This window comes from Nannospalax galili, unplaced genomic scaffold, assembly GCF_000622305.1.
Source record: "Nannospalax galili isolate Female #2095 unplaced genomic scaffold, S.galili_v1.0 scaffold571, whole genome shotgun sequence".
Taxonomy (NCBI): Eukaryota; Metazoa; Chordata; class Mammalia; order Rodentia; family Spalacidae; genus Nannospalax; species Nannospalax galili.
In genome coordinates, this window is record NW_008330297.1 from 1,511,226 (window position 1) to 1,528,941 (window position 17,716).

General features: G+C 46.1%; 1 non-coding gene and 1 pseudogene across 1 annotated transcript; one reads left to right on the forward strand and one right to left on the reverse strand.

Moving 5' to 3' along the window:
* Nucleotides 1–12,793: 12,793 nt before the first annotated feature.
* Nucleotides 12,794–13,778, reverse strand: LOC103742688 (annotated as a pseudogene).
* Nucleotides 13,779–16,505: 2,727 nt separating this feature from the next.
* Nucleotides 16,506–16,608, forward strand: LOC115072193. Its single transcript, XR_003851263.1, has one exon. It is a non-coding gene; the product is annotated as a U6 spliceosomal RNA (small nuclear RNA).
* Nucleotides 16,609–17,716: the final 1,108 nt, after the last annotated feature.

Genomic DNA, 17,716 nt, shown 5'->3' on the forward strand with positions numbered 1-17,716 from the left:
CCCGAGGGAAACGTGTCCCGTGAGAAATAAAGCTGTATCCCACTGAGAATTCCATCTGTGCCTCGGTGCCTCCTCCATCCATCCGCTCGTGCTCTCCATCCGCACTCGCTCTCTCCCAGTCTTTAACCTATCAGAAGTATACAGTCTCCCTGACAACTCAAGTTTAATTTAATCTCTTTATTCTAGTAAGTGCAGTCCAGGTGAGGCTAATTTAAAAGGAGGGTCAAGTTGATGAATTCTCTCTCATATTCGAAGTTAAAAATCAAAAGTAAAACAGAAAAGACAAGCCCAGGCTGATGGATTAGCATAAAGCCTAAAGCTTTAGTAGTGGGCTATTTGAGGTTTGTCTTGACACAAAAATGTGAAAACTTGTCATTGTTAACAAGAACTGCTTTGGAAATCCTTAAACAAAAGAATTAATTTGTATTTTCAGTAGGAAAAATGTCTTGTGAAGAGTACAAAATTCTAACTGAACCCTCAAACTAGGTTACTTTGTTTCTATCCAAAATTGAACAATGTAAGAAATCTATAGCTTTGAAAATGAAACCCAAGATTTTCTCTAAAATCCTCTATCATGATGGGATCCAACTATAATTTGAATAAATATGCATTGCTCCAAGAAGACATAAAGTCTTTTTCTTGCAATTGTTTCCATGTGTCTTTTTGAAAGCTTCCCTGGTCAAGTCCAAGAGTTGTATAAAATAATCTTCTCTTTTTCCAATGGCATGCTTGTTTGCATCACATTGTCCTGCATTACTGTTGTGTCTGATCTTGATTCTGCAGGCTGTAATTTGGGAGTGCAGACAATGGAAATGGTCCCTGGAGAGGGAGAGGCTGCCAGCCAGAGGGAAAACAAGGAGAGTATCCAGGTGATTGAGACAGGCAGCGAGACTTCACAACGAAGGGGCAGGAATGCTCTTCTCTCTGTCTCCATAATCAAGTTGTGAAAGTCTTGATTTTCCCTAATGAGTAGCCATGTGTCTTAAACAGTGCCTTTGTCAAGGCATGACCCAAAAGCAGACCTGAGACAACGACTGGGGCAGAGAGTTTGCTTTGGAGATAATCCCAGGAAGAAGTGAGGAAGTGGAGAAAGTGGGGTGGGAAGGAAGGAAGCAGTGGTGAGGGGACCAGCGCTGGGGAGTTGAGACTGTCTAACGGACTAGAGTTGAGCCCCTGCAGGACAGTGAAAGTGGAGGACTTTTCCACTCCCTCCCCACTGCTTGAGGATTGCCTCAGGGATGTAAATGCCCCCACACCTCCTAATTGGATCTGCTTGCTTTTGGAGCAAGCTTCCAAGGCCCACAGGTGCAGTCCTAGGGAAGTCAGTGATCTAAGGGACTGATTATCAAGTGTCAGACACAGTGAAGCCCATGGGGGTTCCCCCACAGCTCTAAGTAGACATATGTAATTGCCAACAGGATAAAAGAAATGTTTTTGATGAAACTGAGCCCTCTTCTACAGGTGAGACTGATGCTGGTGTCATAGCCACCCTTCTTAGAGTCCTGAAACTCAATCAAATCTATGACTTTTATAGAACTTGAGCCTCTGCAGGGTCCTCAATAGCCAACTCATGGTCCAGAGGGCATCACGGACACTGTCAGTAAAGGAAGCCACTGGGTTTCTGTCCTGGGGCCAGGCTGAAGACAGAAGGAACTGTGAGCCATCTATGGACATTCCAGACCCTGCAGAGGAAGAGGTACTGTGAAATAAAACTTAAGCCTCAGAGCCCATTTCCCAGACCGATAGGCTTGCTGGATCATTTGTTTCTGTAAAATTAGCAAGTTCTGTTTTTATATATTTTTTTTTTCCTTGCTGGATGTGTAACTGGGTCTCTACTTGTATGATTTGGAACCCCATCATGACAATGTTTAACTTTTTATTTGGATTTAACCTTTTGGCGCGCGGGGGGGGGGGTTCTAGCCCAGGCTAGCCTCAAATTCCGATTGTAGCAGAGGATGACCTTGAACTTCTGATCCTTCTGCTTTCATCCCCCGAGGGCTAGGATTACAGTCTGCACCTACATATCTTTTTTAAGGCAGTGCTGGGGATAGGCCCCAGGCTCTGGGCTTGCTAGGCACAGATCCTACCAGTTCAGCCAGACCCCTAGCCTGTTTGATTTCTTGCTCTTGAGTCTCAGGTGTCTCTTCTTTCTCAACCTTTCTTGCTCTCAGTCCCTTTCCAGTATTTGCTGGAGCTAACGGAGGCTGAGGAAGAGTAACAGCAAAGACAACCTCTGTGCCTCAGACTGAAGAAAAAGCGATCTGGGGAAATTGTCAGTTGGCAAGTTCCTGGTTATACCAGCTGACAGATCAAAACACTTTTGTTTTTAACTTTTTAAAAAAATGTTATTTATTATTTTTATTTTATGTTTATGCAGGGAATACATGCATGTAGATAAGTGCACCCGTGTTGTGCAGTGCCCGAGGAGGTCAGAAGAGGCTGCCAGATCCTCTGAGACTGGAGATACAGGTGGTTCTTAGCTGCCATGTGGGTGCTGGGATTCGAACCCGGGTCTTCTGTAAGAACAACCAGTGTTCTTAACCACTGAGCCATCTCTCCAGACCTGATCAAAACACTTTTTCAAATTAAATTTATTTACTTATTATTTGGTTAGTTACATGTGTGGGTATGCATGTGTGGAGGTCTTAGGATAACTTGCGGAAATTGATTCTCTTCGTCCATCATGTGCGTCCTGGGGATTGAACTTAAGTTGTCAGGCTTGGCAGCAAGTGCCTTTACCCAAGGAGCCATCTTACTAACCCTCAAAATAATTTTCTGACCTCCCTCATTTTTACATCTTTCTTTGAAAAGTACACTGAGATCATTACTTAAGGGCTAAATGTTAACTTTGACTTTGTATGCTTTGAAATGCTTGTTTATCTTCATTTGTAAAACTACTGTCAAGTGAGCCTGCTGCTGCTGTCCTTTCTATATTTGGATACATAAGTAAGTACAAGAGTTGTGCTCAAACTAAGCATCCAGTGCCCTGAGGCTTCTACCAGCCACCCTGGAGCACTTTCTCTGGCTGGAAATCTGAGATTAAGCTGGAGGTCTCTTTAGGAAAGGCAACCCAAAGAAACCATTTAAAGCCCATCTACACTGTGTTAGAGGCGAAGAGGAGAGGTGGTGTGGCTCACTAGAAGCCTGGACACAAGATGGGGAGATCATCCATGCCTTCAGCAAATACTGATTGGACCCTTACAAAGTCTCAGCTCCTGCCAGGAGAAACAGATGGGAACAGCATGATGGCAGGACAGAGGGCATGGCTCTACGCCACTGAGATGCAGAGAAGGCTGAGGGAACTTTAAATGGGAGCAAGCAGCCCATCCAGGCAGCCCATCCAGGACAGTCCATCCAGGCAGCCCATCCAAGACAGTCCATCCAGGCAGCCCATCCAAGACAGTCCATCCAGGCAGCCCATCCAGGACAGTTCATCCAGGCAGCCCATCCAGGACAGTTCATCCAGGCAGCCCATCCAAGACAAGCCCATCCAGGACATCCAGTACAAACCCATCGAGGACAGCCCATCCAGGACAAACTCATCCAGGACAGTCCATCCAGGACAGTCCATCCAGGCAGCCCATCCAGGACAGTCCATCCAGGCAGCCCATCCAGGACAGTCCATCCAGGCAGCCCATCCAGGACAAACCCATCCTGGATAGTCCATCCAGGCAGCCGCTCCAAGACAAACCCACCCCGGAAAGTCCATCCAGCAGGCAGCCCATCCAGGACAGTCCATCCAGGCAGCCCATCCAGGACAAACCCATCCTGGATAGTCCATCCAGGCAGCCGATCCAGGACAAACCCACCCAGGACAGTCCATCCAGAACAAACCCATCCAGGACAGTCCATCCAGGACAAGCCCATCCAGGACATCCAGTACAAACCCATCCAGGACAGCCCATCCAGGACAAACCCATCCAGGACAGTCCATCCAGGACAAGCCTATCCAGGACATCCAGTACAAACCCATCCAGGACAGCCCATCCAGGACAGTCCATCCAGGACAAACCCATCCAGGACAGCCCATTCAGGACAGCCCATCCAGGACAGCCCATCCAGGACAAACCCATCCAGGACATCCAGTATAAACCCATCCAGGACAAACCCATCCAGGACAGTCCATCCAGGACAAACCCATCCAGGACAGCCCATCCAGGACAGCCCGTTCAGGACAGCCCATTCAGGACAAACCCATCCAGGACAGCCCATCCAGGACAGCCCATCCAGGCAGCCCATCCAGGGCAGCTCCAAAGTCTTCATAGTCCAGGAGATGCTGGCAGAATGAGAGTTTACTAGAGAGAATGAAGTAGGTACCCCTTCTAGACAGAGGAGCAGCATGTGCAAAAAGCCCAGGGTCTTAAGTGTGAATCAGTCAAAGGAAGGAGAAAGGGAAGACGAAGGGTGGGGTCAAGAAGTGCTGAGGCAGAGGAAGGCAACTTGTGAAGGAGTTTGAACTTGTGAGGGACCTGGGAAAAGCTTTCAATGGTCAGATTTCTCTACGGCAGCTGCAGAGCGGAGATCAAGGACATGAGTCTGGAAATGGCACGGTGATTGTATTATTTTCCCTCACTGCTGTCACAAGTGATCATAAATGTGGTAGTTTAAAGCAACACATTCTTTTAAAGTTCTGGAAGTCAGAAGTTTGCAATATATTCTAAGGGGCTAAAAAGCAAAGACCAGACAGGGCTGCTGACTTGTGGAAGGCTCAGAAGAGAATGGGTTTCCTGGTCTTTCCCAGTACTGAGAGACTACCTGCATGGCTTGGCTCTTGGACCACTTCCTCTGGCTTCAAAGCACATTGCCCCAGTTTCCCTGTCTGTGGTTCCACTTCCTCCTTCTTCAGCCTTCCGGCCTCCGCCTTATAAAGACTACTGCAACTTCCACAGTTACACCAGACCCAGTTGGTTAATCCAAAATAATCTCAAAATCCTTAATTTAGTCACATCTGCAAAGTCCTTTTGCCTTATAATGTAACATTCACAGTTAGGATTCCAGTGAGGCCGCCTCTAGGGAGTCACCAATCAGCCTACCACAATGACAGGCTCTAAGTAAAAGGCAAGTCAAAGGAGTCCCACAAATACCCAGGAAAAACTTGAAATCAGAGACCTTAGGAAGAAAGGGCACAATGTTTCATTTTTTTTTCTTCCACAGGCAAATTGAGAAGCTTGCTAGAAATGAAGATGATAAATGGACTCGGGTGGAAGGAATTAGTACTCCTTATGCTTCGGTGCGTCCTCTGCTTAACCACTCTTTGGCTTCATATGTCGCGGGTTTTTCCATTCTATAAGTGCTGTCATTCTAGGGTTGCAGTGGCCATGGAGTCCTGAAGAGCACCACTGTGCTCCTTCACAAAGCTTTCATTACAGCATCAAAGTTAGCTAATGCTGGAGGAAGTGTACTGATGTACAGGCACTCAGAAAAGCTCCCACTTCCTGTGTGAGGTTTTGGGAGCAGTAAATGCTCTGATTCAGGATTTTATTTCCCATACAGTGAAGCACACATTTTGCAGGGACATTTGTTGTCTGCTGACCCAGTATGCCTTCTGCCTTCACACACCCTGAAAGGACTAGACTCTCATATTCATCCTCTCTCTCGTCTCTCTCTCTCTCTCTCTCTCTCTCTCTCTCTCTCTCTCTCTCTCTCTCTCTGTGTGTGTCTCTGTGTCTGTCTCCCTCTCCCTCTGTCTCTCCCCCACCTTCCCACTCAGTGCTTTCCATTCCTTGCAACACAGTCCATAGACCATTGACCTCACCTGATCCAATCCAAGAGAGCAAGGCAGCACTGGTGATCTCACAGAAGGCCGTGTGTGGTGTGCAAGTTAGCCAGCAAAGGGTAAAGCCAACACTCTATAAAGACCAACACATTTCTGAACCCCCCGCAAAATCAACCCAAACCTACCCTTCATCAGAACTTTCCAGTTAAATAAGTCAATAAATATTGTATTGTTGAACTAGTTTGAAGTGGGCTCTCTATTTTTGCAAACCAATATTTCTTAATAGGTACAAGCTTATCTTTTCTGAATGAATTCGAGTGAAGAAATAAATAAGAAGCACATTACAGTACGGCGTGGTGGTGCCAGCCTTAAGAGACAAGTGGGCCATCTCTGTGAGATTGAGGTCAGCCTGCTCTACATAGTAAGTTTGGGGCCAGCTGTGGCTATAGGGGTACTCTGTCTCAGAGAGAGTTGGGGGGAGAGGAAAGAAAAAGAAAGAGAGAGAGAGAGAGAGAGAGAGAGAGAGAGAGAAGGAGGGAGGGAGGGAGGGAGGGAGAGAGGGAGGGAAGAAAAACTACGTTCTTCATACTACTTAGAACATTCTTTGAACTAACATTTTTAGTGTTGCTATCAGAAAAATATCTGCTTTTTCTTGCTGGACTTTGGCAGAAATTAGGAAACTATGACAACCATCCCAGGGTTATTGATATCCAACAGAGATAGTGCTGTGGTGGTGTTCTGTAAGGAGGTTGTGAGGAACAGAGCTTCCCATCCGACTGCTGAAACTACCGTCCTGGATTCCAGTGGCTTTTTAGCCCCTTGATTTTGTCAGTTTATGTGGGTTTGAAGATTGGCTTTGGGGGACTGATAAATATAAAGAGGGCATCAAGGCCACCCCTCAATACCCTCCCTGGTTCACAGATTGCTCCAAAATCATTTAGTGTAAGTAAACAGGAAGTGGTGTGATCAGTTGCAGAGCTGAAAGGGAACTCAGACCTATGTGACTTCATAATTCTGTTAGGAGCCAAAGGATATCTTGAAGGGAAGGAAATGTGGAAGTCTGCCCATTCCCTACAGAACACTTCACAGCACCACATCAGTGAGTCTCTTCATCTGCGCCAAAACCATGCATGGGCAGAGGGCTGACCCCTCCCCTCCGAAATAACAGACATGGGCTAAACCACCTGCCTGCACAGAGGACTGAGAACGTCCCTAAACATTGCCTCTTAGAGAAGGAAATCTCCTCAGATTCTTACCTGTCAATCTGTGTCGTTCTACTGATATCAAAAGAAAATGCAAAACAGCTTTTTAGAAATGTTAAATGTCTGTGGAATTTTCATATACGCTGACTACTGCTATAGCTGTCTTAAATACTGAAATGATGTGATAGATTGGAGGAGGAACAGGGGAGTGGAAACAGGGTCTCCCCAGCTGGCCTGGGATTCACTGTTTAGACCAGGCTGGTCTTGCTCTCACAGAGATCCACCTGCCTCTGCCTTCCAAGTGCTGGAATTGGAGGGGTACCTGGCAAGTTATATGCTAAATTTTATTCTTAGTTCCTCTCTGCATTTCCTCATCAAGGACATAATTTTATAACTGTAAATGTATTCAAGCATATCAAATAGTTTCTTCCTGAATAGTTCACGTTTGTAAATCTGACTTTTAGTCTCACATTGGGATAATTTAAAATATAGCTGGCAGCAGCTGGGTGTGGTGGCGTTCACCTTTAATCCCAGCACTCGGGAGGCAGAGGCAGGTGGATCTCTGTGAATTCCAGACTAGCCTGGTCTACATAGTGAGTTCCAGGGCTGAAGCTACAGGGAAACCCTGTCTCAAAAAGACCAAAAAAAAAAAAAAAAGAAAAGAAAGAAAAGAAGGAAGGAGGGAGGGAGAGAGAGAGAGAAAGAGGAAGAAAGAAAGAAAGAAAGAAAGAGAAAGAAAGAAAGAAAGAAAGAAAGAAAGAAAGAAAGAAAGAAAGAAAGAAAGAAAGAAAGAAAGAAAGAGAAAGATTTGGTCTCTCTTTTTTTTAGTTTGGTGTTTGTTTTTGTTTTACAGTGCTAGAGACTGAACCTCCAGGGACTGGGACATGCTAGGCAAGGGCTCTAACACTAAGATATATCCCCACCAGGGAACTTGTTCTAAATATGAGCATGAAGTACAGAAGTCTTTCTGAATGTGCTACACAATTCAGAAACCAAAAAAGAAAACATCGAAATAGCTACAATGTAAAAAAAACATTTGTTGTGCAAGGCATAGTGGCACACACCTTTAATCCCCGCGTTCCGGAGGCAGAGGTAGGCAGATCTCTGTGAGTTTGAGGCCAGCCTGGTCTACAGAGCAAGTTCCAAAAAAATTCATTTGTGAAAGCTCCTTTAGCTACTATTTCAAAATAGATGGGCGAATAATGCTCAGCAAGCCTCTCCAGCCATCGGCAGCTCCCTCCATGAGCCCTCAGAGAAGGCTCGTCATACACAAAAGCGCTCCCTCCTCTCACAAAGTTGTTTGAGAAAATAGGAATGAGGGGGTGAAGAAATAGGAAGGGCTCTGTAAATACGGCGGCTTTGTTCTTGATAAGAATTACTATGACTCCGAACTCCTAAACCGGGTGTGTGTTCACACGTGAATGTCACGATAGCATCTGTCTGTCCCACGGTCTGGGGAATCTTGGGGAAATGCTGAGCCCCTGCAATGTTTGGCTTTCTGATACAGAAGGCCAACAGTAATTTGTCCTGCTGAAAGGATACCCTTGGTGGTGGGAGGGGACAGGAGTGACCCCAGGTCTAAGTAGAGCAGTACAGCTCCAAAGCCCTGCTCACTCATCTGGGCAAAGTCAAGGTGTGTGAGCAGCCCCCAGGGGACTGCAGCCTTGAGCAGTGTACCACAGCAACCTTCGGTGTACTGGGGCATGAAAGTAGAAAATGGGTGGAACTGAGAAAGTTTAACTGAGGAGAAGGTTATTGATTGACTCTCTGCCTGGCTCTATTGTCTAGGGTCCTGTTCATCATTAAAGCAAATGAGCCATCTACTGCTATTTGACCAGGTAAAGCATATGTAAAGCACAGAAGAGAAACAGGTCCAGCCTGCTCTGATCATATACCTCCCCCTACAGGACATCTGCAGTTCCTCCTCTGTGCAGAGGAAAAATGAAACCGAAGGACTCAACAGGGCTCTCTGTCTGACCCCTGAGGTTCTCCGTCTGGTCCCTTAGTCTGCACCTACTTTCCAGAAGGAACCTAAGTCTGGTCAAGATGAGTGGGAAAAAGTCCTTCTCAAGCATGACAGCTCTTCTATAAAGATGTCCCCCCAGTAGGGACTAGAAATGGTGTCAGGCTCTACAAATGTCACAGAATGTGAAAAAGAAGGACACAAAGTTCATGAATGCTCAAACTGAAGATGGAATTGACCATTAAGCAACATCTAGTCCTAACCCTTGTGATGAAAGGAAAAAAATAGAAGCCCAGGAAAGCAAAGTGACAAGGTCATAGGCTCTCCCTCTGAAGGTTACACAGTTTGGTGGGTCTGTCAAGTCTACTCGTTAACAACCTCTCCCAAACTTTCTGAGGAAATTTTCCTTAATACAAATAGACTCCAGGGGTTGGAAGGATGGCCCAGTGCTTAAAAATAAATACTAGTCTTGCAGTGGACTTGAATTCAGCTCCCTGCACCCATGCCCGGTGGCTCACAATTGCCTGTAACTACAGCTCCAGGGGATCCAACACCCTTTTCTGGAATAGGAAGGCACCTGCATGTGTATGTCCGCATACCCCCCACACATATATGCACATAATTTAAGAAAATGAAACAGCAGCAAGTGAATCCCAAGAGTCATGTTTGTGACAAGCAGCCCGGGACAGGGGGTGTGCCCACCTGTGCCAATCATTTGATCTGACCCAACATTTGAAACCATAAATGAAATAAGACCAAATGGCTGGAAGCAGACTCTGTAAATTCAGGAAATGTGCCTTGTAAGTATTTAAGAAAGTCATGTTCCTGCCATATACCCTGCACAGCAGGGAGGGGACTGTTTAGCAGAGTGAAACAAGTTCACACAAACATCAGAAAAGCATGGAGATAAAGCCACCCGTGGGACATTCTTGTTCTTTCTAGACTCTCACCAAGCCTCGCTTCCTTCCAATTAAAAATGGGGGGCATGGAACTAAACAGAAAGTTCTGAAAATAAATACAAATGGCTGAGATATAGTTTTTTAATGTTCAACATCCTTAGCCACGAGGAAAATACAAATTAAAACTACTCTGGGATTTCATCTTACCCCAGTCAGAATGGCTAAGATTAACAAAAAAGAAAAGGAATCAGATGCTGGTGTGGACAGGGAGAAAGGAGAACACTCATTCTCTGTTGGTGGGAGTGCAAATTGGTGCAGCCACTATGAAAACCAGTATAGGAGTTCATCAAAAACTACAAATAGCCAGGTGTGGTGGCTCACACCTCTGATTCTAGCACTTGGGAGGCAGAGGCAGGCAGGTTGCCGTGAGATGGAGGGATGCTCTACATAGCAAATTCCAGGCCAGCTATACCACTCTTGGGCAAATAACTCTATGCCCTACTACAGAGATACTTGATCATCCACATTCATTACTGCTCTATTTCAGAAAGCTAGGACTGTCCATCAGCGATGAATGGATAGTGTAAATGCAGTACATTTATTCAATGAAATAGTGTTCAGCTATTAAGAAAAATAAAATCATGAAATTTAAAGATAAATGAATGGATCTAGAAATTATCGTTCTGAGTGATGCTAGCTTTGAATGTTTGGATATGACTGGAGTACCCATGGGGGTCAAGAAACTGGTAGGGGCACTGCTTACTAGCTTGCTCTCTGGTCTATGCTCAGCCTGTTTTCTTATACAACCCAGCACCACCTGTCCACAGTGGGCTGTCCATACCATTCAACAATCAAGGAAATGCCTCACAGACGTGCCCATATGCCAACTGATGGAGGAAATTCCCCCAAATGAGGCTCCCTCTTCCCAAGTATGTCTAGCTGACAACTGAATCTATCCAGCACATTTGATCCCTTGCCAACATAATACACAAACACATCACTATTAAACCATAACATTGGACTGGAGAAATGACCCAGTGGTTAAGAGCACTGACTGTTCTTGCAGAAGATCCAAGTTGGAATCACAGCACCCACAGGGAGGCTAACAACCATGTATAATTCCAGTTCCAGGGGATCCAACACCTTCTTCTCACCTCCATAGACAGAAGGCAACAGTTTAAAATCAATAATCACAACTAAATACAAAATTCTTGATTTTCAAAATAAATTAGACCCTTGCAACAGAAGTGGTTTTTTCCCTTGTACAAAAACAACACCACTTAAAAGCATACAAAAATACAATATTATAAACAGAGATTTCCCCCCAGCATATCACCCAGTAGTAGTTTATAAAACACATGCTATTCAGGTGAAAACTCAGTAGTCTGCTCTGTACTTGTCCTCTACAGACAGCTCTACAAGTCTGTTGGTGCCTGAAAATCCCACTCCAGAAGGTAGAGCAGCTGTTTCCAAGACGTCCACCTGGGCTCTCTGAGGCCAGAAGCAATCCTAGAGAGACTGTCATGGACAGTACTTACTGTCACCCCCCACCCGACACACACACACACACACACACACACACACACACACACACACACAACCCAGAGCCATCAGGAATCTGCCCTCCTGGATAGAGTTCTGGAAGGGCTGGGTCTTCTTCCAAGCAGGGCTTAGTTCTTAAGGTTGCCCACATGACTGCTGCCAGGTTGGGTGGCTTTCCTAGACTGACGGCTGCATCTAGATTTCACCTGGATCTGTACAATCCAGCTGGGACAAAATCTATCATGGTTGGCTAAGCAGAGCTCCAAGAGGCACCTTTCCAATCCACCAGGAAGTAAGTCTACCTTCTATGACACTGGATGAATCCAAGTGGCTCTCCACTGAATTGCAGTAAGGCCCAGATTCTGGGAAAAGGATCTGACTCAAGTCAGGTTGGCAGGGAACCAGGCTGGTGCTGCAGAGCCAGCAAACTCCTTCGAGTTACTTGAGGAGGGGTCTGCAGGCTTCCAGCAAAACTTCCGAGTCAAGAATTGAGATGTGAGGCAGGTGGGAAGGATGGCGTGGTACAACACTTCCTTCTCAGTTGCCTTATATCTACCTTGAGGAAAGGTTCCAAGATGGGCCTAAAATGACCCACAGAAAACACTTGGACAAGGAAACAAGTTCATGAGCCAAGACTCCAAACCTTCCTCGGGGCCCAGGCTAGGACCTGTTTCCTTCGGTCTTGAGGAAATATTTCTGGTCTGTGGGAAAGGAAGCTGTAGTGCCCACTGCAGAGCAAAGGCAGAAAGAAACAAGAAAGTCACTGTGAGGACTGAAAGGTCCCTCTCTGTGAAGGCCCAGAGGACTCTGAGACAAAGAATCCATAGGCCAAGTTCTTTACATGTTCTCAAAGTCTTCACATTGAGAATTGGGGAGGGGTGTGCCCAACATCCTAATACATCTTAAAGGTTTCCACTCCTCAGCTCCTGTACAGTGAGTGTCTGACAGTGAGGTACAGTCCACACTGATCAAGTCTGCAAGCTTGTCTTCAACTTGAACAGCTTGTGTCTCTCCTGGAAAAAGGAGCTTCAGCCCAGCTGTCCTTGTACCACCCCTAGAGACACCAGTGGGAGCAGCATCCTTTCCTAGCCTAAATTTCCAGCACAGTGTGAGAGTTCAAGCGGGCTGCAGGCCCCGACATCGCCCACCACCTGTTGCATAGCATCTGTCAGACTTTCCTTTGGAGCTGGTGAACTAGGCAGACCCCAAGGCTCCTCAGTCAGCTGCCTGCTAAGAAGCTAGATGCACCAGAGAGCACACAACACTCCCATGAGTCAGGGAAAAGGGAGAGCTGGGTTTCAAGGTTTCCAAGAATGTATGCCCTTACTGTGTGTGCACTGGCTGCAATGCATTCTGGGATCTGTTTATGATTGCCCCGCTGTAACCGAAGTGTGCAAATTACTAAAAGGGAGAGGGAAGTTGAAAAATAAACTTGTGCCTGTAAGACAGAAAAGTCAGGCTTTTTGGTCAGTTAGTAGCCAGTGAGGTATGAAATTCTTTTCTGCACTTGCTGCTGCTAACATTGGAGCCGCCTTCTCTGGGTAGCCACCTACTTTTCAGCCCTGACTAGGGCCTGCAAGTTTTCTAAGGCCTTACTTAGGATCACTGATTTGGGGGCCTTAGAGCATCTGGCCAGGGTGAGTACCTGGTCCCTCAGGGCCAAGAACCTTGAGTGGAGGTCATTCCATCAATTTCATTCCAAGAAGTGATGGTTCTTCCCTTTGGTCACATCCTCAGTATCAGAACTGACGGGTTTGGGGTGGCAGGACTGGCTTTCTACAGGTGGGGGACTCACAACTTCATCCTCCTTGGGAGCTTCTTTCTCCAGAGCCTCTTCTCGAGGGCAACTTTCTGGAGGAAATCAGGTAGCATAGTTATACTGTTGCTGATGGACTGAAATGTGGAAATTTCTTGCAGGGGTCTAGAGGGCCTGCTCACACCATGATGGTGACTGGCTTCTGTATGTCCAGAGACTGTCTCTTCTCCACTGTTATGACATCGATTTCTTCACCTTCCAAGTCACTGGGGCTCTCAGACCGAAGTAGGCCTGGGTCTTGGGCTGACCCAGATGACCAGGGTAGTGGCTAATGCTGGGTTACTGGCTTCCAGGCTGGGAGTGCTGTCTGGAATGGCCATCACTTTGACCAGGGGCCCACCCACTGTTCTTGTATGGAGAAGCCACTCCACATGCAGTCACATAATTCCTGCCCCAAGCTTTTCAGTGGCCATGAGATTCCTCCTTGTCCTAAGTACCCCCTCCAGAGGAATTTCCTGGCTCCAGGACCCAAGCCCCAGGGCAGCAGCATGGGGAGCGAAGGTACCACCTCCCGTTTCCTCCAGATGTCCTTGCTGAGCACTGTGGAGCAGTATAAAATCCTCTTGCTTTCATAGTTGTAGAAATAGTGATGGCACAGGTTGAAGTCCAGGTCCTCTCCTTCATGCCCCCTGCCTGGCATCAGGAGTCGGTTGGCTCCCAGAGGGCATGATCTCTTCTTAATCACAGCTACTTCTTCAGCCCCAGCAGACCACAAATCACAAATTCTCAGTTCAAAATATCTGAAACTTCACAAGCCAGGCCTCTATTCTACATGTCTCTCGCTGTTCTTATCATCCTAGTTCCCAAAGAACAGCTCCTTAAGCTCTAGGCATACAACCACTTTTCCAGCCCAAAGTTCCAAATTCTTCCAAAGTCCCCAAAACAACATGGTTAGGTCCTTCCCTGCAATACCCCATTCTCTGGTACCAATTTCTGTCCTAGTCAGCTTTCTGTTGCTGTGATAAAACACTGACCCAAACCAACTTGGGGTGGAAAGGGTTCATTTGACTTACACATCCTGATCAGAGATCATCACTGAGGGAAGACAGGGCAGGAACCTAAGACAGGAGCTGAAGCACAGACCTTGGAGGAAGGCTCCTTACTGACTTGCTCTGTGGCCCATGCTCAGCCTGCTTCCTTATACAACACAGGACTACCTGCCCAGGGGTCACACCACCCACAGTGGGATGGGCCCTCCCATATCACTCAGCAATCAAGAAAATGCCTCACAGACATGGCCACAAGCTGATTGATGGAGGAAACTCCTCAACTAAGGTTCCCTCTTCCCAGGTGTGTTAAATTGACAAGTGAAGCTGTTCAGCACCAGAAGGGAGAATCCGTTTTCTACAGGAATTTGAGACACAAGAGGCTACCCATGCTCCGGTAGATGGTTCTATGTCAATGCACATATAGGCAGCACTAAGTGGATTTAGTGGATTTAGAGAACAGAGCATGTAAGGTTGGGAAGAAAAAGTGCTGAGGGGGTTACAGGAGCAACTGGAGAGAAAGAATTGGGGTGGATTTGATCAAAAGATATTATGTGTATGTATGAAATGTTCAGATTGGAGGTAAAAAAGGATGCTAATTAGTATCCTTTCACTAATCAATGTGATTATATACTAGGACTAGAAGAACATTCTTTGTCTGAACCCCTGGCTCAAGCAGACCATTTCTTCAACCTTAGCAAAATCTAGGTCCCCCTTCTTGGGAACTTCTAACTTCCTCCTGCTGTCCCTCCTGACTTCACAGAGAGTCCTCATGGAGCACTGTTGGACTCCCAGTCTCCTCTCTTCCTTGTCTTGTGTCGATCCAGATAAAAGTATTTGGTTCAAGAAGTACTGACAGGGAAATGGGAAAGTAAGACAATGAAAGAAAAGAGACCAAGTGAGTGTTGTTACCACTCTTGGAAACTAGGGTTTAATCCTGCCAGGGAAGGTAGGGGAACAGTGAGTTAGCTCTGGGGTTTCCTACCCTAAAAGGAAAGGACTCTTCGTTTATCTTAAAATTCCCACCCGTCACTGGCAAGAGCTGTTTCCGGAGAATTAATTTGCTAGCAAAGTACTTAATTTGCTTCTGGTTGACCCCAGCTTGAATCAAGAGAAAGGCTGAAGGCAGAGCCACAGGTGTTTGCGACTGGACACCTCCACAAGGGTGGCAATGATGAGGGCCAAGGACAGACACAGCAGCCACTACTACAGCCTGCTTGTCCCAGCTGCTCCTGAGCTTTGGGACACTGTTACACAAATATGAAAGTGTCAAAGGACAAATCACACGAAGGGCCCCAGAGTGCTCCATCGAGAAGTGACAAGGTCCAGAGTCTGGGACAGAGGCCTCTGTTCATTTGCATTCAGCTTCAACCCCAGGGAGCAGAGCTGGATCCAGGTCCTAGGATCTCACAGTGAGAAGATGCGACTTTGTGCCACTAATCCTGTATATACAATGCTGATGGTGATTTTTGTTTTGTTTGTTTTGCTTTGCTTTGTTTTGTTTGGGTTTCTTTAAGACAGGGTCTCCCTGTAGCCCTGGTTAACCTGGAACTTGTTATATACAGCAGGCTAGCCTGGGACTGCACAGAGATTGGCCTCCCTTCCAGTGCTGGGATTAAAGGTGCGCCACCATACCCTGGCTTGGTGTTTGTTTTAAGCGCCAAGGCTGTTCCAAGTTGTTGGTTTTTTAAATCAAGTTTCTCAAGATTTTCTTCCACAAATGTAAATGAAGTTCCAAAGAATGCCACAGGTCACAGATACTTGTCCCTCTGTTAAAGCATGTCAGAGTCAAAAGAGCACAGACATTGGAAGAAAACAGATCTAGATTTAACCATAGTTTTGTTGTTGTGGCTTTAAAAATTCTTAAGCTAAAATCATGAAAACACAATTATGTATAAAATGGAGCTAATATCTGAATTATAGACACAGACTTGTATCCTACATAACACTGCAGACAGCACATGGTCCAGTGTCTGCCTGTGACCGAGAATAAAAAAGTGCTGATTTATTTCCCCCTCTCCAATAACCGAAGCCAGAGAGGGGAGAATGACCTCTAGGAGGGTCATGTACTCAAGAGCCCCGTGTGCAGTCTGGAACTCACACTCTGTCCCGTATGTCCCCAGTGTTGACCATCAAAAAGGTTATAACCTCCATCCGTTGGTTTCATCACTTTAGGTGTAGGGCAAAGTGAAGCTTTTTCAATAATGCTTACCTATTACCAGCCTGATGCCAGAGTCACCAATCGGCAAACGGCTCTCTTACCTCCTCTTTCACTCTGTCCTTGGGTCTAAAGAAAATGAATCTGTAGCCTGTGACCTTGATGTGCTGTGCCAGAGAGTAGAAATGGAGTAAGAATTTTTCTCTTTAAGAATTCATTCTGAGTGCTTGCTTCGGCAACACCTTTATTAAAATTGGAACTACACAGAGATGAGCACGGCTCCTCACAAGGATGATACACAAATTTGTGAAGCGTGCCATACTTAAAAAAAAAAAAGAATTCATCCTGAATTGAGACCCCTTCATAATAAGGCCGTGAAGCAGAGCCTCTGTAAATCCTGACAGTTAAGGACCAAGACAGGCCCCTTAATAGGAAAAATTAAAACAGTTAAGTTACTTTGAGTGATTACAAAGTCCCCTGAGACTTTGCCTAGCACTTCACATGCACTGTTTTGCCGTTCTCACACATAAAGAAGCTTTATCCCTATCTTATGTTGGGCTGCTCCTATCCCACAGCTAGGAACTTGGAGATCTTTACTATCCAAATCTGTGTAATGTCACATTGTAGATTGACCTGGTGAGTATACACACACATCCATGCACACAAACAGGTTCCTATGTTGTGCCTTTTATATCCGTGGTGAATGGCTGTTGCTATAATGCTATGCTCTGCACTCCACGTCATTTATCTACACAGAAGGCTATCTGTCAGAGAACTGATGAATGACAATTCCCCTGATCAATGAATACTAATTTATCATGGAAAAAACGAGATGTTGGAGGAAGAGCACACACCCTACTACAGGGTTCAGACAGGGTCTCTCTGTAGACCCAGCTGGCCTGGAACTCACTATGTAGACCAGGCTGGCCTTGAACTCACAGAGATCAACCTGCCTCTGCCTCCCGAGTGCTGGGACTACAGGCATGTGCCACCACACTCAGCTTCTTATGACATTTTATAGCCCAATTGTCCCACCATCTGAAGGAAATAAAATAACTGCACATAAAATTAGCATTGGACCATAGAGGGAATAATTATATGGCCACGAGAGATGCCTGACCTAAGACCATTAAATTCTTCTGCTGCAAAATTTGGAATTGGAACAAAGGGTGGTTTGACTCTTTGTGTATTCAGAAGTTTAGCACTTGGGAGCTCTGAAGAATTAATGTACCCTGTGGGTAGAGGAGCCGAGGGATCTGTAACCACGGAAAAGGCCGAGACTGCAAAGCAAAGCAGGAAGCCGGGTTCACACCCGTGGTGGGCAAAGTTTAGGGGCAACCTGCCAGATTAGAATCCCCAGAGACGGGAGCCTCAATTGGTGGACTTGTCTTAATTCCCTCAACTGATGTGGGAAGACTCACCCCAAGTGTGGGT